At 37.3% G+C, this 21,519-nt stretch overlaps 1 protein-coding gene and 1 pseudogene across 1 annotated transcript in view; both read left to right on the top strand.

Annotated features, from left to right (window-relative positions):
• The window catches only part of rg (A kinase anchor protein rugose), a 1,582,765-nt gene that overhangs the window by 1,092,604 nt on the left and 468,642 nt on the right, over positions 1–21,519 (top strand). The window lies entirely within an intron of this gene.
• On the top strand, positions 3,250–3,429 carry LOC150078018 (U2 spliceosomal RNA; annotated as a pseudogene).

The raw sequence follows: 21,519 nt of genomic DNA, 5'->3' as shown, positions 1-21,519 counted from the left end.
TCTGCTGAATACCAGAACATGCACGAATAAACGGAAATGATGAACCTGATAGAACAACAGAAACAGTTACACACCTCCTGAGCAATCATTTCCAATCCCTCATTATGACTGTAAGTCAATCATCCACTACCACAGTCGGCTCCAGGTGCGGAGCGAGTTTCAGTACGTTATCTACTGCGTGTCTTCGGCGAGTATATTATAAATTTATGATTGAGCTGCTTTGACATTTATTAGAATTACTTAGCTAAGTTCTTCACAAGACTAAGAGAGAAACTTTGGAGAAGGATAAATAACCTCTCTTGTATATATATATATATATATATAAGCAATTCTGTTTCTATTATATTATTTTCAACTTTATCAATTTAAGAGGCCTAAATTGATGAAGAAGTTGCAATTTGGGGATGTATTAATTGAAACAACCCAGAAATTGCAACCAGAACAGTTATAGTAAAGAAATCTGCGAGCCAGTCTTTTTGCTTGTCAGTAACCCTACATAATTCCCTAAATATATCTAGGGGTTTGGTTATGGAACGGGACATGCAGATAGCTAAGGAAGAAGATATAGTACGAAAAATGAAAGATTAATTAGTCATTTTTGAGAAACGAATTAGATGAAGAAAGATGTGATTCTTACTTCTATATTCACATTCAGTACTCCTGTCATGCCGCTTGCAGTAAAGGCAGTTTATCTACACTGAAACCCCGAATATACCTGACCCAATCAGGTGTTTCAAATGTTAAACTTTTGGTCATTCACAGAATGCCTTCCAAAGATATGCCATCTGTCCACTGTGCTGAGTAAAAGATCATGCACAGCTGCATCTCCGTGGTGCCTAACCGTAAGGGCAGACGCTCTGCTTTCTCTACGGCATGAAGATTCTATGGAACGAGATACAAAAATATAAAGTAGAAAACCATGCGCCATACGAAGCACGGAAACATATATTGGCAAAATTTCTCTCCCATCTGTTTGCAAAGAATCCTAATCAGCCTTTTTGTGGTCACAAAAGAGCCACAAATGTAGTTTGTGGTTCTTCTGTGAACCACAATGTGGTTCACAGAAATATTTAATGACTGGTAATGAATCACTAATGATATCATTATTAGTGATCCATTACCACTCAAAATATATGACAGCTGCATGCTAGGATAAAAGCAATTATTCTTTTTTATCATTATACAAAAAAGTTAACATAGGAATAATTAAACGCGACACATTTCCGGTTTCACTATCATTCCAGCACATTTGCCACAGAGAAACAACTTTCCTCATAACATACTTTTTGGTAACATTAGCTTGGTCTGCAAATTCATTTAATAAATTCATATAAGAATAACTTACCCCTTTTTTAAATAATAACAACATGATCTGTAAATAATATACAAATCTAAAGGAATCTGCCCTGCGATAACCTGGGCATTCGTAGATACAGTTTTACAAGCACGACAGATATCTAATGGCATTAATCTTTGGATTGAAAGTAATTTATTTCTGAATTTAATATTATCCAGCCTGCTGTACCAAATGACATATCTATAGGAAACAATAGGCAGAAATACTGCTTTATAGTGTAACTGTAGTACTCTCCTTTTCAATCCTCAATCTGTTCTAGTAATACGTACTACAGCAGCTGTAATTTTTTTTTTTCGCTCATAAAAACCAAATGTGGCACAATCCGTTGTCTAAGATAATTCCTAGATACTTAACCTGTGATACCATATAGGTACCTGTTTACCCTGTAATATGGTACCTTGGTGATCTTTCAGAATCCAGTTTCCCATGAAATATCATCATTACTGTCTCTTTGAAGAAGATACATTCAGCTTATATGTTGTCTGGTCCAGGTAACCAAGCTAGTTAAAATTACCTCTGCTGTATCTTCTAAGATTTTCCTGGATCTTCCCGGTATACACAAGACGAGATCATCCGCGTGTGCCAGTTATAACAATAATCATTCTATTGTGACAGCCACTGATGTAATGCGAGGTTCCAGAACATAGGTCCTAAAAAAGAACCCTGTGGACATCCTGTGGTCGTTACTTTCTTAAAGATCTTATGCTGAACCCTCAGTAGTATGTCTCCCGTTTAAATAATTAAACACAGATTGATGCAACAATTTTGGATAATTTAATAACTTAAGTGAATACTTCGGAGCCCAGACACTATCGAAGTCTCCATCAAAATCGATAAATATTGCCAATTCATAATTTTGAGTAGAATTTAATATTTTTTAATGTCAGATCTCTAATAGCCTCAACCGCTGAAGGGCCTTTTGTAAATCCGTATCGATTAACAAACCTGAAATTTGAATCACCGTAAAGGTGATTTATTCTGGATAGTATTAGTCTTTCATAAAACTTAAGTTTGCTAACAAGGAGATCGGTCTATATCCCTTGTGATCATTGAACTTTCTACCCAGTTTCTTCAGTAGTTTCAAAAGAGCTAGCTTCCAAAAGCCAGGAGAAACTCCTTCTAAATAACATTTGTTGTACATTTATAACATCACAACTGGATATAATTCTAAAAATTTTATAACCACACAGTTTTCAACCATATCAGGTCTAGGACATTTATGAACATTAATTTGTGAAGCTATCACAAATCTTCTGCATTAAATAAATAATCACCACTGATTATTTATTCATCTACCGGTGTGGTCTATGCCGTTGGACCTCACTGGTGAAACGTTGGTTCATATGCATCAGGGGTCCTAGTTCTTGCCAGCAAAACATGCTCCATATTAAGCAACTATCGCCACCTTCTTCGATAGTGAGCACCATGCACAGTGGGTCGCCCTCATGAGTAGCACAGTTTGTAGAATCACCGTCCTCTCCACACCGAGTGGAAAAGACTCGAGTTCCATCGATGACATGAGGAATTTTTATGGGCCTTTTTCACAACGTGTCTGAGTTGGTCGGTTTCAGGCTAGGATAGCATGTTTTTTTTTTTTTTTTTTTTTTTTCCTCCCGCAAACTCTGGTTTTTCGTCCAGCAAACAGAAAATCGACCACGGAACACACGCAATTTAGAAACAGTATATACGGAGCAATAAGGCCTTATTTGCCGATGCTCCTAAAATCCTATTACAACAACAGCACAATGGTCGTTGGACTCGTGTTGCTCGCCACACACGAACTCGTCCGTCGGCGTGTTGCACCAGATATTTGAACGCAATCGACCAGCACTCTTGTTTCCAGTCCTCCAGTGTCCAACCAGCGTGTTGTTAGCATTACAGTATTTGCAGTTATCGCTTCTCGGCCTTATGGCTAAGATCAAAGTGTAGTATTTGCAGTCGACGATGATCAGCGGTGAAGAGAGGTGTCTCTCTTTTGGTGTCTGTTGTGGAACTCAATGCGTTTGAGTTTGCGGCGCATTGTCATTCGGGATATTGTTCTTGCATTACCTATATTGTTTTGCGATGTCAACTGTCACACAGTGACCTGCCGTTGAGCTCGTACAACGCGGTGCAGCCTTCGCTCATCACAAACATCCACTTGCGTAATCTTTTACAATTCTGTCGGCAAGTTATGGTTTGACTCGTTTGACATCATTCTTTATACACCTTAACCACAGTGGGCTGTGATCGACCGACAAGACGTGCCGTTTACGGTATGGAAGCACACGACGCACGAACTCCGACAATCATGGCCTTTTGAAGATCCGTGATGTCTTTACTGCGTCTCATAACTGCTACTTTATATACGGCGAACAATGCAGCATAGTCCATTACGGATGGGATGATCATAATTCAGTGAAATGGCTCCTCCTTAACTAGGTGGGCAGGAGCAGCAGTGCATAGCACACGCTTCTTGATTAGACCGGGGTTCGAGCCCGTGACCACCAAATACGGAGGATGCGGAAAGGTCAGGGAATGACCACCGCATATCCCCGGAGCAATATGGCCGTAGTTGCTAATGCTCCTAAAAACCAAAATAACAACAACTAACAACAACATAATTCAGTGATCACTTAGTGTATATATTGATTCCTTGTGTGCTATAATGGCTCTTAGTTACTGGATTCGTCGGGGGGGGGGGGGGCGGGAACTGTTATACATTCATTAATCGTAGTACAAACAAAAAGAACTTTGGGCTAAATCAAGATATAATGATGTGCCAGATCCCTATTTATGGGTGCAAGAGTGGTAGTGAAAAAGTGATCCAAAAAAAAAAAAAAAGGTGAAGAAATGGTGATTTTTATATATATATATATATATATATATATATATATATATATATATATATATTTCGGTGGAGCATAATTTCTCGTTTTCACGAAGCAAATTGAGAAATAATGCTTAACTATTGAATCGGCGCTGCTCCTTATAACTTGCCATTCACTGGGTGGGATGGGGGTTGGAATAACTGCCGCATAGATAAACGCTGTAGTCCAGATGGTGTGCAGTATGAGCTGATAAAATCTGTAGAGACTCTGCTTTGCTATTAACACCGAATGAATTTGGAGGGCTGGTTCCGAAATATCCAGAAAAGGATCTTGCTAGTTGCTTATGTGAGGTCTCTGAAGAAACACACACACACACCACAGCGATTCCATTTGATGCACTTGGCCTCTTAGTTTTCTTTGACATGGTCAGTGTAATAGGGTTTTTTTTTTTTTTTTTAATCAGAACAGCTCTGCCAAGTTCGTGTTGCATCTGACTTCATCCAGAAAATCCTGAGAGAGAGCGAGCGTGTGTTCCACAAGCCTCTGTTGTTAATATAAATGCTTTTTTTTTTTTTTCTTTTGGCAAATTAAGTTCTATTACAAAACAGTTCCTCCATCAGTAATCAGCGCCTCTGACTATGTGAATATTTTTTGTCAATCTTGCAAACATAGGATTTATCAAGCGACATTTGCAACAAGCTGTTGACCATCCTAGTTCTGGTCACTGACTAACGTGTTTAAGTTTTCCTCTTAAAAGATAGTGCCGGTGTGCATCTTTGTCGCAAAATGGAATATTCGCCCAGTTCTTGGATCCAGGCTTAGACAAAGTAACTGGTACAATTTATTGGATACATTTTTGATCAGAATCTGACTTTCCTCCAACGTATTATTAGGGAAAAATGTTCGAGATTTCTAAATATTCTGAGTGTTATCTCTCAGTTTGTGAGAGCAAGATATAAGCTCATTATTATTTCTCTCTAGGTACTTCTCGAGCTTAAACTTTACCGTGGTTTCCAATTTTGCTTTTCTGCTAGAAATTCTATTATTCGTTGCCCTTCGGCTTATTCACATAGTGCATTCAAATTGCCACACTTCCCACAAGTGTAAGATGTTCCACACTTACCACAAATGTGGAACATCCCACATTTCTCCTGTCCAAAGTCCGTAGAAGCCAAAGAACTGCCAATGATGTTTCTAGTCCAGCAGGAGTCGGACATATTGCAGTTGCCAAAATATGCCATCAAAAAAAAAAAAAATACCTGCTGGACTGTGGTAAAGATCTGATTTCGAATTCAGGCTTTTTTGTGGAATTTTTTTTCACGAAGTGGCTAAGTTAGTCGGTTTCAGATGAGCGCTGTATGGTTTTTTTCTTTAGCAAACCCACTGAAAAATATATGCAATTGGAAACAATAGTATACTGACGTCTCACAGCTTTAGTTGCTTTGACGCTTACAAACACACACATTCAAAGAATTGACAGGGGGTCTTACGTTTCACAAAGCAAGAGGCAGAGTTGGCTGGAAAACGTTGGTCTTCAACATTAAAATTGAACACGGAACCTGGAGAAGACACACACAAGATCAGCCTGCTTCAATATCATATATACATTTTTTAATGAATACCACTATGGTAAAATTAGAGGATGGGATTACAGGTTCTGATTGACCTGTCTCTCTCTCTCTCTCTCTCTCTCTCTCTCTCTCTCTCTCTCTCTCTCTCTCTCTCTCTCTCTCTCTCTGAGATACAATCACTCTCTCTCTCTCTCTCTCTCTCTGAGATACAATCACTCTCTCTCTCTCTCTCTCTCTCTCTCTCTCTCTCTGAGATACAATCACTCTCTCTCTCTCTCTCTCTCTCTCTCTCTCTCTCTCTCTCTCTCTCTCTCTCTCAAAGAGAAAGTGACTGTGTTATGTGCTTTTGCTGATCTCTAGCTACATTGGATTTACCAGCAATGAATTGACTCTTGCAGCAACTAAATCTGCAGTGCCCCAGAACATCTGCGCGTTAACCCCTAATACAGATAACAAGCCTGTAATACCTAAGAAGTTATTTTCCCAATGGACAATAATATTGGCATGAAAGAGGAATCAGAAATGTACAGATCATTAAAATCAGTTTCCTTTTCAAATTTTTGTCATCACATGTAATACACTTTTTGAAACACAAGGAACAGTCCTATTTCAACGTGCCTTTCAGTGTCGGAGCATTGTGGCTGTTTTTCATCTCCATATCGCTACCAGTAAACCTTCACCACCTGTAATCCGTCCCGCTCATGAGCTTTCTGGAAGAGCTCCAGCGTCATCTGCCCACACCAAATTCTGTTCATATAAAATTATGTCAAAAATTTACAGCTTTTCCTTAAAGCGTGCAAAATACTTATTTGCTGCATCCGCCATAAATAAACGTACTTTTCTTTTTACGCTGTTGAAAACACAAGCGACAGATTTAAGCGACCTCATTGCTGCGTACTACCACTGCATATTACAAGCATGCCACCCCACTTCAGCATCGCACAGCACTGCAGTGGCGTAGCCAGCCTGAGAACTTTTCAAACACCCCTCGTGTATCAGCTTAAGACTGTAATTAAGTTTTGGCGCAGACCTTGCAGTGAGGATATTGTTCTTGCTCGTTCTCTTCTGCTATTGATATTAATTTTCATATGATAATACATACGATCTGATGATTATCCCATGTGTATGTATAATAATAACAACACTTAGCGATTCTGCCCATTTTAGTTGAACGTACATACTGTATTTTTATAGCAGGAATGTTAAACTGGCGTTTGTTGTGCTCTTCTTCACCCCAGACATTATCAACTTTCACGGATTAACAGGGTTAAACTATATTAAAATAATGACAAATGGTGATACTTTAAGGAGATACAATTATATATTTAAATAAAATTCATAATTTGTACCAACCATTTATGAAATGTTAACCATGAGTTCCATAATCCATTTGTTTACAGTTTATTCGTGAGCCATTCACGCATAATTTGTGCCAGAAGATCCTTCTCCATTTATTTATTCTACTTCGAAGATGAATCACTAACGTGTTTGTAAGCTGATGATAGCAGTGTTATATCAGTAAAGTTAATTTATCTGCAGTGGCAATTACATTAGATATACTTGCTGCATACTGAACGACCAATATCCGAAGTTAATGTCCATAGTCTTGTATGTGTCCACTCAGTTCTCCGGCGATCTGGTCTGTGTCACACTGGCATCTTTGTATCAGCTTGAATTCCTGCGATGACTGTAGGATGATAAAAGTGTTTCCCCTTTCACTTCTATGCCGTCACTTTCCCTTTCGGGTATGCATAACATTCTCACATATATATATATATATATGGTTGAAGTAATAAAGCAAGAGAAATTTTGCTCATTTTATCCAAATTATATATGTATTAAAATGATCTGTACAATAAGTGCAGTTTTCATAAGCGGAGATATCTGCGAGCTTAAAGGTTTAATTGTATAAGATGTGGATGATTTTCTTCTTTCTTTCCCCTTTTATCACTAAATGAATTGTCGCCCATTGGGTTTCTATATTTCTTTATTTTTTTCTCTCTTTTCTATTGAAATATCTTATATGATGTTATGATTTGTGTAGAATAAGATAAGATAGCAGATTAGGTCAACATTCCAATATACAAAAAAAAAAAAAAAAAAATCGTGTACTACTTGTAAATTTATTCTAAAAGTTAATATCAAAGGTATCGTTAGAATTTACAATGAAATTAATCTTTCCGCATAATAACGCTTTAGTCCGGCGTACTCATAAACAAAATTGTCTGGTGATTTTGATAGCAGTTTTACTTATTAAACCATAAGTTGCTTCGTTCAGTGTTATTATTAAAAGTCCAGTTTCTTCAAAATTCCGCATTTCATTGTATCTAGGTTTCCTTATTTATGTTATTTTTCTGTGTTAGTTCGAATTCACTTACTAAGGTAGGGGGGGGACACTTCGGAAAAAACATTGTGTAGTTCAAGTGACACCGAGAGCGCTGTTCCACTTATAATTCATTACACATCATGGATTTTCTGAGAAAAGGATAATGAACATCTTACCTATTCAGATGTCAGTTTCTCCCTTTGTATTAAAAAAAAAAAAAAAAAATTAAAAACCACCGATCTCTCTTTGATGAGTGTTTGCATATATAGTTTCATATTTTTAACGATAAAAACTAAATACTTTTGTGTTCTGTAGTTCATATGGGCCTGACGCTTTTGCTGGTTCTTTCACCGTGTCAACTTCACCCCAGATACTGATGGTAATACTGATAATCCCATCTCAAAACTCTTCAGTACCTATACTTTAATCTTGAACATAGAAAGAGTAGTTCATACGGATCGTAGAGGACATAATCATCAAAAAGACTAGACTATTAGGTCAATTTGGCCTTTTTAGTGTTTTTATGATAGTGTAACAGTTGGATCAATCACCGAAAAAAGCTGAAAAGAAAACATCCGCGAAATGTATGATTTTTAGACCTTATTAGTAATAAAAAATAAAGATATATACATTCTGAACTTTACAGTGGTAAAAAGTATATGCTGGTAAAAGTATATAACTAAATACTTTAACTTTAAGTATTTAGCTAAGATAACTTGTGCGGGTCAAATATTAAATTACAAATTAGTTTTTCATAATGATTTGTGTATTACGCTTCAAACAAAAGTTTCCTTTCGAGAAGTTCATTTCTCTTAATTCTCAATACTGTATTTACAGCGCCGGTTTGAGGCATAATCCTTTCAGAGAGTGGATTAAGCACTCATTCAGTGCAAACATGAAAATTCAGTCCTATACCGTAATATGAGACATAAGTAAGGAAATTGCAGTTCGTCTAAGAGATTTGGTAAAAGACGAATGATGGAAGCATTCCTTATGACGAAAGCTTTAAAACCAAGTAAGAAAGGAGGGAGTACTGTAGCTCTCCGTAGCCTAGTGAGCAGGAGCGGGAGTGCAGTAGCACACGCTCTTTGAGTAGACCGGGATTCAAGCCCCTGACTGCTGAATACGGTCGATCTGCCAACCCGCACTGGACCAGCGTGGCAGATTATGGTCCATATCCCTCAGCATGAATTGTTGAGGAGGCTTCCATCCTGCAGTGGGTTGATAATGGCTGCACTTTACTTTTTACTGTAGCTTTCTGCTGGATTTCCAGTCACATTGGCCGACCGGGCTAGCCGAGTGGGTAAAGTACCTGCCCGGCAACCCAAAGGTCGCGGGTTCGATTCCCGCCTCGGGCTTGGATCACTGTACTGCAAAAACCTTTGGAGGTGCAATATGGCCACAGAAGCCGATGCGCCAACAACTACCAAATCAATCCAGTCAAATTGAAATATCGGTAACAAATGTGCTAATAAAGTTGCTGAAAAAAGTCTAACAGAAACATTAAGATCAGATGTAACAATCACATTGCGTATAAATTTTTAGATGCACTTCTTATCAGTTCCAGCTTACTGTCAGGAATGTATTGTCCATACCTAATCTCTGTTCAGCCGAAATGTGTCAGTGGATTCCAAATCTAAAACTCCGCGGACTTTTAAGCCATTTACTTAGTGATACGGTCTGTATTGAAGAATTATTTGTCAATGCAGGACATGCTTTAGGCGTCTTGGAATATATAACTTGATTTGACATAGGTAACTATTGCTAATATAGTTAAAGAAATTATTGGATATACAGGGTGTCCACAAATGATTACCCTGATTACATTTTGTTTCAAAAATTTTATTGCTATTGGGAGGTAAACAAAATTTAACCAAATTGTATGTTAATATTACAAGTTTTTATCAATACATAAGGACTTTAAAGAACTTCAAAATGAGCGCTTCTTGTGGTACGTAGAATATCAGGGCGATATTCAATCTCTCTCTCTCCATACATTTTCTAACATCTGTGAGGTGATGCATTCGACTGCACGTGTAATCCGCTCTCGTAATGTTTCAATATCTGGAACAGCTGTCGCATACACCAAGTCTTTAACATATCCCCAAAGAAAGAAATCCAGTGGGGTTATGTCTGGTGACCTTGGGGGCCACGAAATCGGTCCATCCCTGCCCATCCAACGGTTTGGAAATGTCGTATCCAAAGTGTCATGAACAACTTGAGCCCAATGAGCGGGTGTTCCATCCAGCTGAGAGATAACAGTAGGCTGCCTCTGTTCCAATTGAGGTATAGCATAATAATGAGCATGTTTAAAACACGTGTGCACTAATCGTATTTTGGTGGAAGAGGAAAGGTCCAATAATGTGATAGGGCGCACCACACATTGATTTTGGGACTGTTACGAATATGCTTTCTTAACACGTGTGGATTTTCGGATCCCCAAATACGCACATTGTGTCTATTGACTACATCACTAACATGAAATGAGGCTTCATCCAAAAAAACAAACGTTCTGCAAAAACTGATTATCCTCGTCAATTTTATCCAATATGAGGTTAGAAAATTTCTCACGTTTACAATGATCATTTGATTTCAACTGTTGAATTATCTGAACTTTGTAGGCATATAGCTTTAGACGACGTTTCCGTAACACTTTGTGCACTGTAGACTTTGGTACAGTACATACTTGTAACTGCCGTGAAGCTTGTCGCACGGATTTACTAGGTGGTCGCGTAAAAGCATCTTGAATTGCACCGTTTCTTCGGAAACGGACGGTCTGCCAATGCTTTTCTCTTTCTCAACTGACCCAGTTGCCAAAAACTTTTCCATCCACGATTTAATAAGCTTTACGTCTGGAGAATTTCCACTGTACTTTGCTCTAAACATTCTCTGTACAGTCACAGGAGATTTTGTTTCAGCTAACCTAACAACACATTGAACTTTCTCTTGTACAGACGGCATCTTGAATGAATAGACGCGACAGCGCTTCTAGCGGCAACAGCAGTAAACTTAACTCATTGTGCTTAAAACTCTATAATTGTATTGATAAAAACTTTTAATATTAGCGTACAATTTGGTTAAATTTTATTAACCTCCCAACAGTAATAAAATTTTTGTAACAAAATTGGGCCATATGGTCTTTGTGTCGTAAACTCGCTTTGCTGCTATTATTACTACTTACACTTTATGGCTAACTTCACTTGGAGTGGTTAACGAAAACGTTTCGTACGTTTTTAAATTTTGAAGTAGTCATGTAAAATTAAATGTGCAAAAATTCTGTTGCATTTCGAATTCTAAAATTGATGATAACAAAATATAACTTCATTCGGAAGACTTGCTAAAGAGCTAAAATTTTAAAAAAAAAATTATTATTTATTTATTGTTTTAACCCTAAGCGTATGCGCTAGGAGGGTTACAAATTTCATAGCTATTTTGACTAACATTAGCATATGGAATTATTAAATTAAATTTGTACCGATTACTAATGTATTGTAATCAAATATATATACATGATATACATTAGATTACCTACAATAGCATTACAGTTAAACCATTAGAGAAAAAAAATCTCAATGGTAGGCTGTCGTTAGAACTGGATGAGTTGGAATGTTTGTGACAACGCTTGAGTTCTGTATTTCTTGGAGTTGCACATCTTGTCAACTTCCAGGCAGAGCATGTTCTTCCCACAAATACAGAGGAACTGTATGGGCTGGGAAGAAATGTTCGAGGCAGTTGAGGTTATTGAGCTTTGAGCGCCATGTTTCCTTCCTTCTGCTTGAGAGTCTGTCAGAACGCTGAAAGATGTTCGGAGTGTCAATCTTTATCGGTGAGTTGTGCGGCAGGCTAGTGATGTTTCTAGCAGCAAGTTGTTTCCATGAGATGACTTGTAGTTAGCAAGCATCACTGACTTCGAGATAGTTGGTGGGTTCCGAGTAACTCTGTTTAGCTATCGGAGGATCCATGGAGTAATAGTATTATGGAGTAATAATATTCTTCCAAAAATATGGTATAATGGATCCAGTATTATGGAGCAATAATATTCTTCCAAAACCAAACGATTAATATATAATGCAAGATTCCAGAGTATACTTTCATATCCAGAGTATCCTGGATATGAAATTTGGACTATAATTACTAGCTGATAGATTTTTGGAGATCAACCCAAAGATCTAGATAGTCAACTCCCATAGGTCTCTATGGGAGTTGACTTTTTGAATTTGAGCGTTATTGATTTGAATAATTATATCATTCTTCTGTTTTCTCTTCATAAATGTCATTTGATCTGATTTACTGTGGCTAATCTGTACGCCAATTGAGTTTAAGTAGAGATGTAAGTCAACTAATAATTGATTAGCCTGTCTAGTTTAGTGGGGACTTGATTTGGGTCATCAGCATAGATAAAGAGCTTGAAGTCGTTCGCATAAGATAGATGGGTGACAGAAAGGTGCCTCTCTTGAAGGATAGCTGCCAAGATCAGAAGAATTTTTCCATGGATATTGAAATAATTTTTCAGAATATTAAGAATGGCGTGTTGTTGTTGTTGGAAGTTTTATGGTACAACGGCAACTGAAGACCATTAAGAATATCCGGAACAATGACTATATCAAAGGTAAACTTGATATCAAGGAAGATGATCGAAATTAATTAATTTCACCAGTGACTTTTAAATAAGTGAGAGGAGTTTAAAATAAGATTTGAAATTTTAAGGAGAGGCATTAGGTCTTTTGGAAAATTTTGCCTCAGACGTTGCAACTCAAAGGCGGGACTGTGCACCATCAGCGAGAAAATTTGTATCCTTAGATTTCAGATGCTTCGTTGGCAGAGTATGTGAACTCGCAGCTTCGTATTCGTTATGAGAAATAAACAGATTTCAGTTTACAAAGTTCCTGTCATAAATTTGAAGGGAGAAATTTGAATTCTTTGATATATTTAAAGGAATTGTTGAAAAGAACCATTTTAGGCTAAACGCTCCATGCCTTGAAAATAGCTGCGAATTCAGAAATCGGGTTTTCAGTTTATATGCAATAAATTCTACGAAATTGTTTGCTTTAAAATAGAATAACAGCTTTAACCCTGTCCCCTTCCTTTATAATTGTCATATTGTTTTGAAAATATTTTATAACAATACCCCTTTTAAGATTTAAACCAAGTAGAAAATCCAAAAGATTTTTGAGGCTCAGGTCCTGATTTAACATTCGCGGACAGTGTCATGCACCTTGCGAGATTTAGCCCTTCGCCACTGCAAACAGTGCATGACCCATTGTCAGCTGTTGAACTGGTAAATTGGTTGCAATTAAAAACACAATGAATTTGTAAACTCTTTTAGCCTCCACTGTCCAGAGTATAAACAGTTTATTTGGTAAACAGTATGTGGAGACAAAAAATTGTATCATGCATTTCTTTTTCTTTTTTTTTTTTTTTCTTCTGCTTGAAACGGTTAATAATACAATGTTCTTGATTACGTGAGCCCCCTTCGTTCTTAAAAAAAAAAATCATTAAGTAGATAGTTATGATTATGCTGATTTTCATTATTAAAAAAAAATTTTTTTTTTCACTTTTGCATTATGAAAAGATTTTGCATAGGAAGATCCTGTCATCCTGCTGTAGCATGATGAACATGGCAACTACTGGTATGCTAAAGATATTAAATACCCACAATTTTATCATTACGTAGAAGGCGTTGCCTGTGAATTGTTGTGTGTGTAAATTACATCGCTGGTGTATAATTTCGATCAAGTTCTGCTCGCGTGTTTGACAGTCGTTTGAAAATGGCCAAGAAGCTAACCGTATGTACGGAGAACAGATGTGAAGTAAATATTGGAACTGAAAGCGCTTCACCTTATAAAATTTAAAGAATCTTCGTATAAAGTACCCACTTATTAATAATAAAGTGTAAAAAGTGATAAATTTCGTTGATGTTTACTCCTCCTCCGCTTATGAAGTGTTATTCGATTTCTCTAAGCCAAATTTAAAAAAAAAACCTAGCTGTCCGAGAAAGTAATTCTGTTGCTGCTGAACGAAGAAAAGCCGAGTTCTGCAACAGAATTAAAATAAATAAAAGCCAAGATTTCAAGGTAAATCCCTCATCACCCACTACCGCTCTTCCTTGGCTTCTTCAAAGACTGGTTTAACCCAGAGTTTTATCACAAACAGAGGCATACTGGACCGCGAAGATGAATAGATAACATCTCGGGACCTGAGCAGCCTCCTTTGTGTCTTTTTCTAAGGCCCTTGGCATAGATTCAGACAAAAATATCTTCATTTCCTCTGGGTATGGAGATATGGGCTATACCTTTATAGCAATAATCGGTCGATTGTTATGCCTTTGCAATCAGTCGATTACAGTTGGGAAGAATGTCTGAACAGTATCGGTGATTAACCCATAAAACTAGAACTGTTACGTCCAATTACGTAACAATCCTAGTTTTATGGATGAAACGTCCAGTTACCATTGTTCTATTCCCATACATTTTCATTGTAACGCATTCACCGGGTAGATCCAACTGTCATATTTTGCCGAGAGGGGCGAACAACATATGAAACTGTTTCTGATTACGGATGATGCAGAATAACAGTGCTAAAATATACCAGCCTGTCTTTCTCTTGGCAATAAAATTATTTACCCTAATAACCCTTTTCCCGTGATTGACCCATATAGTTCACAAAGCAACTGCAGATTATTTCTATTTCAGTCTATTGGAGTTGTTGTTTTTTGGTTTTTAGGAGCATTAGCAACTAAGGCCATATTGCTCCGGGATATGCGGTGGTCATTCTCTGAACCTTTCCGCATCCTCCGTATTTGGTGGTGACGGGCTCGAACCCCGGTCTAATCAAGAAGCGTGTGCTACTCACTGCTGCTGCTCCTTCCCACCTGGCTACGGAGGCACCTTATTGGAGTTGTGTTGCTCCTTTGATAAACCCATAGTTGATACAAGGAAAAAACCCTCCGATGACTGTTTTTCATTTTATTTAATTTATTATTATTTTATTTATTTATTTTTTGTGTTTATACTTCCAGACCACATAAGGTCAGAAGAGTTCATTAGATAGAGATAGAGAGATACAAAAACTTTATTGTGTTTAGTAGTTACTCGGCGCGGGATTGAACCACGGTCACTCAAATGTATTTATGTACCCTGGCGCTGGTTTTTATCGTTTATGTTCTTATCGCCATTATGTTTTTCATCTACTGAATTTTATTTGTATATATCATTTTTATTCATATATCTAAATCCGTATTTCTTCAATTTCATTGTTTTATAATAGTTTATAAATAATAACCTTATAAAATAAATTTTATGTTTATACTCCGAGAAGTCAGGAGCTCATAGGATATGATTGCAAGAACATCACAATGTATTTAGTAACCACTTGGCTTGAACCACGGTCACTCAAGCACGTATACTTCTATACTCTCGCGTTTCACTACGGCAGCCTTCTTATCATATATGTATTACAAATTTGAAGTTGATTTATGATTCTCCTAAAATATTTGTTGATGACATATTTTGGTATTGCTGTAAAAAATTGTTTTTTTTTTACAGTACATATTGTAAATGAAAGATTTTATATAACGTATATTATCTTGCGCCAAATAAAACTCTCGCCTCATATTCAAGCACCTTCAAATTAATAAAAATGAAATCGGTATTGATGGAGAATCCTACAATAACGTAGTGGATTATAAAGTGTCATTTCTTATTGGCATTACAGAAGTTGATCTTCAATAAATATTGAAGTATGTTACAACTCAACACCGAGCTTAGGGAAATTATGAAATCGACGTGGATAATGATGACCAAGAGCCACCAATACCACCCGAAGTCGGCTATCGAAAGACTGACCATAGCCGGAAAGAAGGAGGGAGGGGACTGACTGACTGACCTCATTGAACAAGAAAAGAAGGCGACTAAAAACCTCGGGATTACTTCCAGGAAAATGCAGCATCAATCTACCAAGCCATATGAAAGATAGACAAACGGCACACAACACTCAACTTGAACAAGTAGACCCCCACTCACACAGGCAAAAGAAGGCACTCCGAAAAGATTGGCGAAGAAGGCACTCCATGGCAGGCACTACAATGAACTCCATCAAGACTAGTTAGTCAGCCTCAGGCTAGGGTAGGGCGCCTCCGTAGCCAGGTGGGAAGGAGCAGCAGTGCGTAGCACACGCTTCTTGATTAGACCGGGGTTCGAGCCCGTCACCGCCAAATACGGAGGATGCGGAAAGGTCAGGGAATGACCACCGCATATTCCCGGAGCAATATGGCCTTAGTTGCTAATGCTCCTAAAAACCAAAATAACTAACTAACTAGGGTAGCATGATTTTTTTTCTCTCGGAAAAATCAGGTTTTTAGTACAGCAAACAGAAAATCGACCACGCAATTCACAGACAGTATACACAGAATAATATGGCCTTAGTCGCTAATGCTCCTAAAATCCTACTACAACAACCATCAAGAAGGCTACATAGATAAGATGGCTTCCAACGCATGGCTCACGAACGGAAGCTCTTCCGCGAGACTCAAGGATTCATGCTCGCCATCCAAGACCAGATAATCAACACCAGGAACTACAGGAAATACATCTCCAAGGATCCATCGGAGTGAGAGATGTCTACGATTCTGCCTAGTCTCAGAAATAATCCATCACGTCATTGTAGGATGATCACCCAGACGAAATACACTCACTTGATCAGGTGACCAGAACAATACATCAGAAGCTGGTGTTAAAAATACCATTTGATCAAAGAAAGTGTTCCGTATTAAAGTATGAACTGCAGGCCGTAGTAAATACTCCGACTTACAAACTAAACCGGCACCGTGCCATAATAACGGACAACACTATTCCAAACAACAGATCAGACATAACCCTCGTCGACAAGAAGGAAATGGTTACATCCCTGATCGACGTAGCGGTGCCCAACACCAGTAACCCCCCTCCCCAGAAAACCTACGAGGAAAATATCTGGAAATACACAGACCTAAGACAGGAAGTCAAAGAAATGTGGCATATGGAACAAGTAATAACCATCTCAACCACCATTGTCAACCACCGGCATGGTGCAAAAGAGCCTCCATAAGAATAGTTAGTAATAGGCCTCCCAAAGAACACTTACAATAAACTCCAGAAAGCGGCGTTCCTGAACACCAGGACAGTAAAGAGTGTTCCTTGACCAACAGTAATGACAATAATAATAGTAACCGGACACATCAACTACCCCATGCACTTGGTACCAGTACCCGTCATGGGGCAAAAGGAAAAAAAAAAAAAAAAATCCCATAATGGAGAAAAAATTTAATAAAAATAAGATGACATTGTGTCAACCACCATCATGGTGCTAAGAGCCTCCATAAGAACAGAGGATCAGTATCCCTCACAGTACGTCTGTAGGATAGTAAGAGATCCTGAACATCTGTAGAGTAGTAAGAGAGTTTCTCGACCAACAGTAACAATAATAATAGTAGAATAGAATAGAATCTTTAATTGCAGCAATGATAGACATACAATTAGTCCCGTCACGGCATGGTGGTGCCAGGGGTTAACAAAACCGGACTCGACCAATCACCCCGTGCACTTGGTACCAGTATCCTTCATGGGGCAGAAAAACTTCCATTAAAAGTAGAAAAAAGTGTTTATAATAATAATACAATATTTATTTCCAATAATGGATTTTTACATATCAAAGAACTTCTTAAAGAGTAGTTTGCTCCTTTTCAACTAATTTTAATTATTCCACTGAATTAACATAAACACGTTATTCGAGTGGTCAGGCGCGCGGGTGCATAAGTACACTTCTTTGAGTGACCGAGGATTCAAGCCCATGATTGCTAAATACGGTGCTGTTTCTTGTATTCTGTATATCTTGTGAACTCCTCTGACCGTTTGGTTGTCCCGGAGTATAAACATTTATTTTTTAAAATAAATCCATCCCCGTTAAAAAGAGAAGAGAAAGAAATAATTATTTTGATTCCATCTGATATAGTAGAAAAGAAAAATCTCATTCTATAAGTTCATTTTGGATAATATGTTTTACTAAAAATTTTAGCTTACTAAGAGAATAAGCATTTTTAATTTTAAAATTCAGTTTGCTTAAGACAGTTGATACTGAAGAAATTATTCTTAAAACCATATTTTTTTTCCAAGTTTGTGGGTTGATCTAGTACAGGAGTTCTTTGTGATCTAAGAGTGTATGTTTTGGGAATGGTTGTAAAAAATATACTATCTCAAGTTTTCAGGGTTAAATTTAATTCCAGTTTTTGAGGTTAAAAAAAAAGTAAACTGCAGCCATTATCAACCTACTGCAGGATAGAAGCCTCCTCAACAATTCATGCTGAGGGAAATGGACCATAATCTGCCACGCTGGTCCAGTGCGGGTTGTCAGATCGACCGTATTTAGCAGTCAGGGTCTTGAACCCCGGTTTACTCAAGGAACGTGTGCTACTGCACTCCCGTTCCTGACCACTCGGCTACGGGGGCCTTTTTGAGAGAGGTACATAAACTTGATAAGTACCTGATTTCTCAAAGATTCCAGATTTTTTTTTTTTTTTTTTTTACCCATAAGTAACTTAATTATTCTAGTCACACAAAATTATTAATATATCTTAATACAAAGTAGGTGGCGATTCTGGTACTCAGATTCCGGTGTTTTTGTTTTTTTTTTAATGTGCTAAAACACGGGAAGAATCTCGCTTTGCACTCAGTATAATTAATATGCACCCGTCGGTGGTGCACTACCTCCGGCGGGTGCAGAATTAACAGACCCAGCCCCGGGCCCTCATGCTAGGGATAGGCGCTGAGCAGCGGTTGCCCGGTTGCCGGCTGCTTCCGGTTGCCAAAGTTTCCTTGCACTAACAACAGAACACACATTACGCTAACATCCAAACACTTTTTCAGGCCACACACATAGCATACGTAACATATTAATGTTTCTACACATTCAGAAGAATGGTCTACATATTAATGTAGACCATTCTTCTGAATGGGCTAAACCTTAATATGTTTAGTTCATTCAGAAGAATGGTCTATCTACAAGCTAAAATATTCATGTTGCGATACTTGTTCTATTTATTTGCAAGGGCAGAAGTTATATTTTAACAAGTGTAAATAGCTGTGGAATATTATTGTCGGTGTTAACTAACCTTATTCAGTAATCTGATGAGAAGATTTGAATAATAAGAGTTTTGTTTTGATTTCACTAATTACAAGTTTGTTATAAGCCCAGTTCTGTGTGACGTAGCTTAGTCAGGAGCGAGAGTGCATAGCACGCGTTTCATGAGTGAACGCGTGCTATGCACTCTGGGGTTCAAGCCCGTGACTACTAAATACGATAAATATTTGCATTGACGATTTATTGTGAACTCTATTGACTTGGTTGTCGTGCCGGAGTATAAATAGAAAATTTATTTTTTTTAAATCTGCTGTAAATGCGTGTTCGTACGTGTATTCACAAATACTGTACAGGCAACTGTCGGTTTACGAACGAGTTCCGTTCCAAGACGTTGTTCGTTATACGTTTTGTTCGGTATGTGTATCTTGCGTTCCTGAGCTTTTACGATACGTATCGTATAAATTAGCAGCCATTTTAAAGCATTAAAACCATGTACTAAACATCGAATGGTCTATACAATATGGCTTATCGTATACAAATAAATAAATTTTTATTTGTCCTACCAAAATTAAAATATAGGTGTACATTGGTAAGAGACAAATTCCCTTCACGGCAGAAAATGCCAGGGGATTACCATAAAATGTGAATAAAAGAATGTTTAAAATACACAAGAAAGGTTAAATATACACGAACAGATGAAATATAAACTGCATTACTCATCACTGCATTTCTGTCTAGAGTCCTGGCAATTGTAATACAGTTTCATCTTAACATCACATCCACTGAATCAACTTGTGCGAGATATACATTATTCAATTGCATATAGGCAGACAATTCTTGACAGAAATTCACACAACTACTAGGCAGTAGCCTCAGCGACCCACACTGCGGTTTGTTTCCTATATTTCGAATCTTCTATGAGCCTGAGTAGGTCAATTCCGATATGTGTTAGGAACTGAATTGATTCTAACGCACTGGCGGGTATAAACCTGCCTTATAAAATAAAATAAAATAAAATAAATAAAAAAAAAAAAAACAAGATATCGTACTTGTTAATTTTAGTTAAAAACATAGAGCCTACAAAATAGAAATAAAGAAAATGAGTACTAACATAATATATACAGTATACTGTACATACATATATATTCAACTTTTATTCGTCAATATCTTCATTAGAGTTCAATATTTTCCACATAAGTGACACTAGGTGCAGATGAGGTAGATGGAAGGGCGTCTGATAATGAAGAAACAGCTGGGTTTTCCATTTTTTTAAAATATGTTTTTATAGAAGATTGCATAGTTAGATTTTTTTTTTTTTTTCATAAATCTCACTGTAGCATGCTAGACAGTCATAAACGCCTCTTTTCACTTTTGCAATTCTTTCCATATTTGCGTCTTCTTCTTCAATGATTGCCAACCCCTCAGAAATTGATTTAAAAGCTGCAGCCATTTTCTGCCTTGTAAATGTTCTGGGAGGCTGTGGAATATCGGTTTCTGTTACTTCAGAATTTAGATGTCTCTATTTCAATTACAATTATTTCATCGGTTGTTAATTCCTCAAAATGCGAGTTCAAAAGCTCTCTCACGTCAAAGGTCGAGGTCCATTTTATTGCCCAGTTCAACACTTTCCTGATAATTATTGTAATAAATACATTTTTGAAAAGTTTATTTATTTAAATCTTACAGTTATGTTCACTATACGTTTGGCATTTCGTTTTATAAGGAACTCTATCTATTGGCGACTTTAAGAAATTTTGAATGATTGTGACGTTCGTTAAAGCGAATGTTCGTAAACCGAGAGTTGCCTGTGCATGTATGTTTAAAAATATTGGGCCTGAGTGAGTGCCCTGGGACACGTTATATTTTGCTTTATTACCTTCTTGTAGTCTCAATCTCTACAACAGATTTTCTCCTTGTTAAGTAATATTTTGCCAGATCATATATTTTCCCTCTGATTTCTAATTTACGAGACAGATTTTTTAATAAAATGGACACGTTTTTTAAACCAATGAACAGAACTAATATATAGTTACTAATATTCAGATTCGTGTTGAAAGTATCAGATAGTTCTTTTGAAAGAGTTTGAGTTCTTTTATTCTTTTGATAGGAGTATAAATTATGATTTAATAAAGAATATTTTGTAAGATAGTTGGGTATGTGGGTCATCAAATAATCTTCTATTACTTTATTAATTTGGCAACATAACTAATTGGGCAAAACGGTTTCCTTCAACACCTGGTCCCTACGGCGCCTACACCCAGAACTTAAGATTGTGAAGATTATAATTTTTGCGCAGTCGACGGTAACCATTTTTCCGGATTGTCTCACTTCGCATTAAATTAA

Source organism: Mastigoproctus giganteus, chromosome 11, assembly GCF_048544385.1.
Source record: "Mastigoproctus giganteus isolate SK-2022 chromosome 11, ASM4854438v1, whole genome shotgun sequence".
Classification (NCBI taxonomy): Eukaryota; Metazoa; Arthropoda; class Arachnida; order Uropygi; family Thelyphonidae; genus Mastigoproctus; species Mastigoproctus giganteus.
Note: the sequence above shows the minus strand (reverse complement) of the source record. Positions and strands in the feature narration are given on the sequence as shown.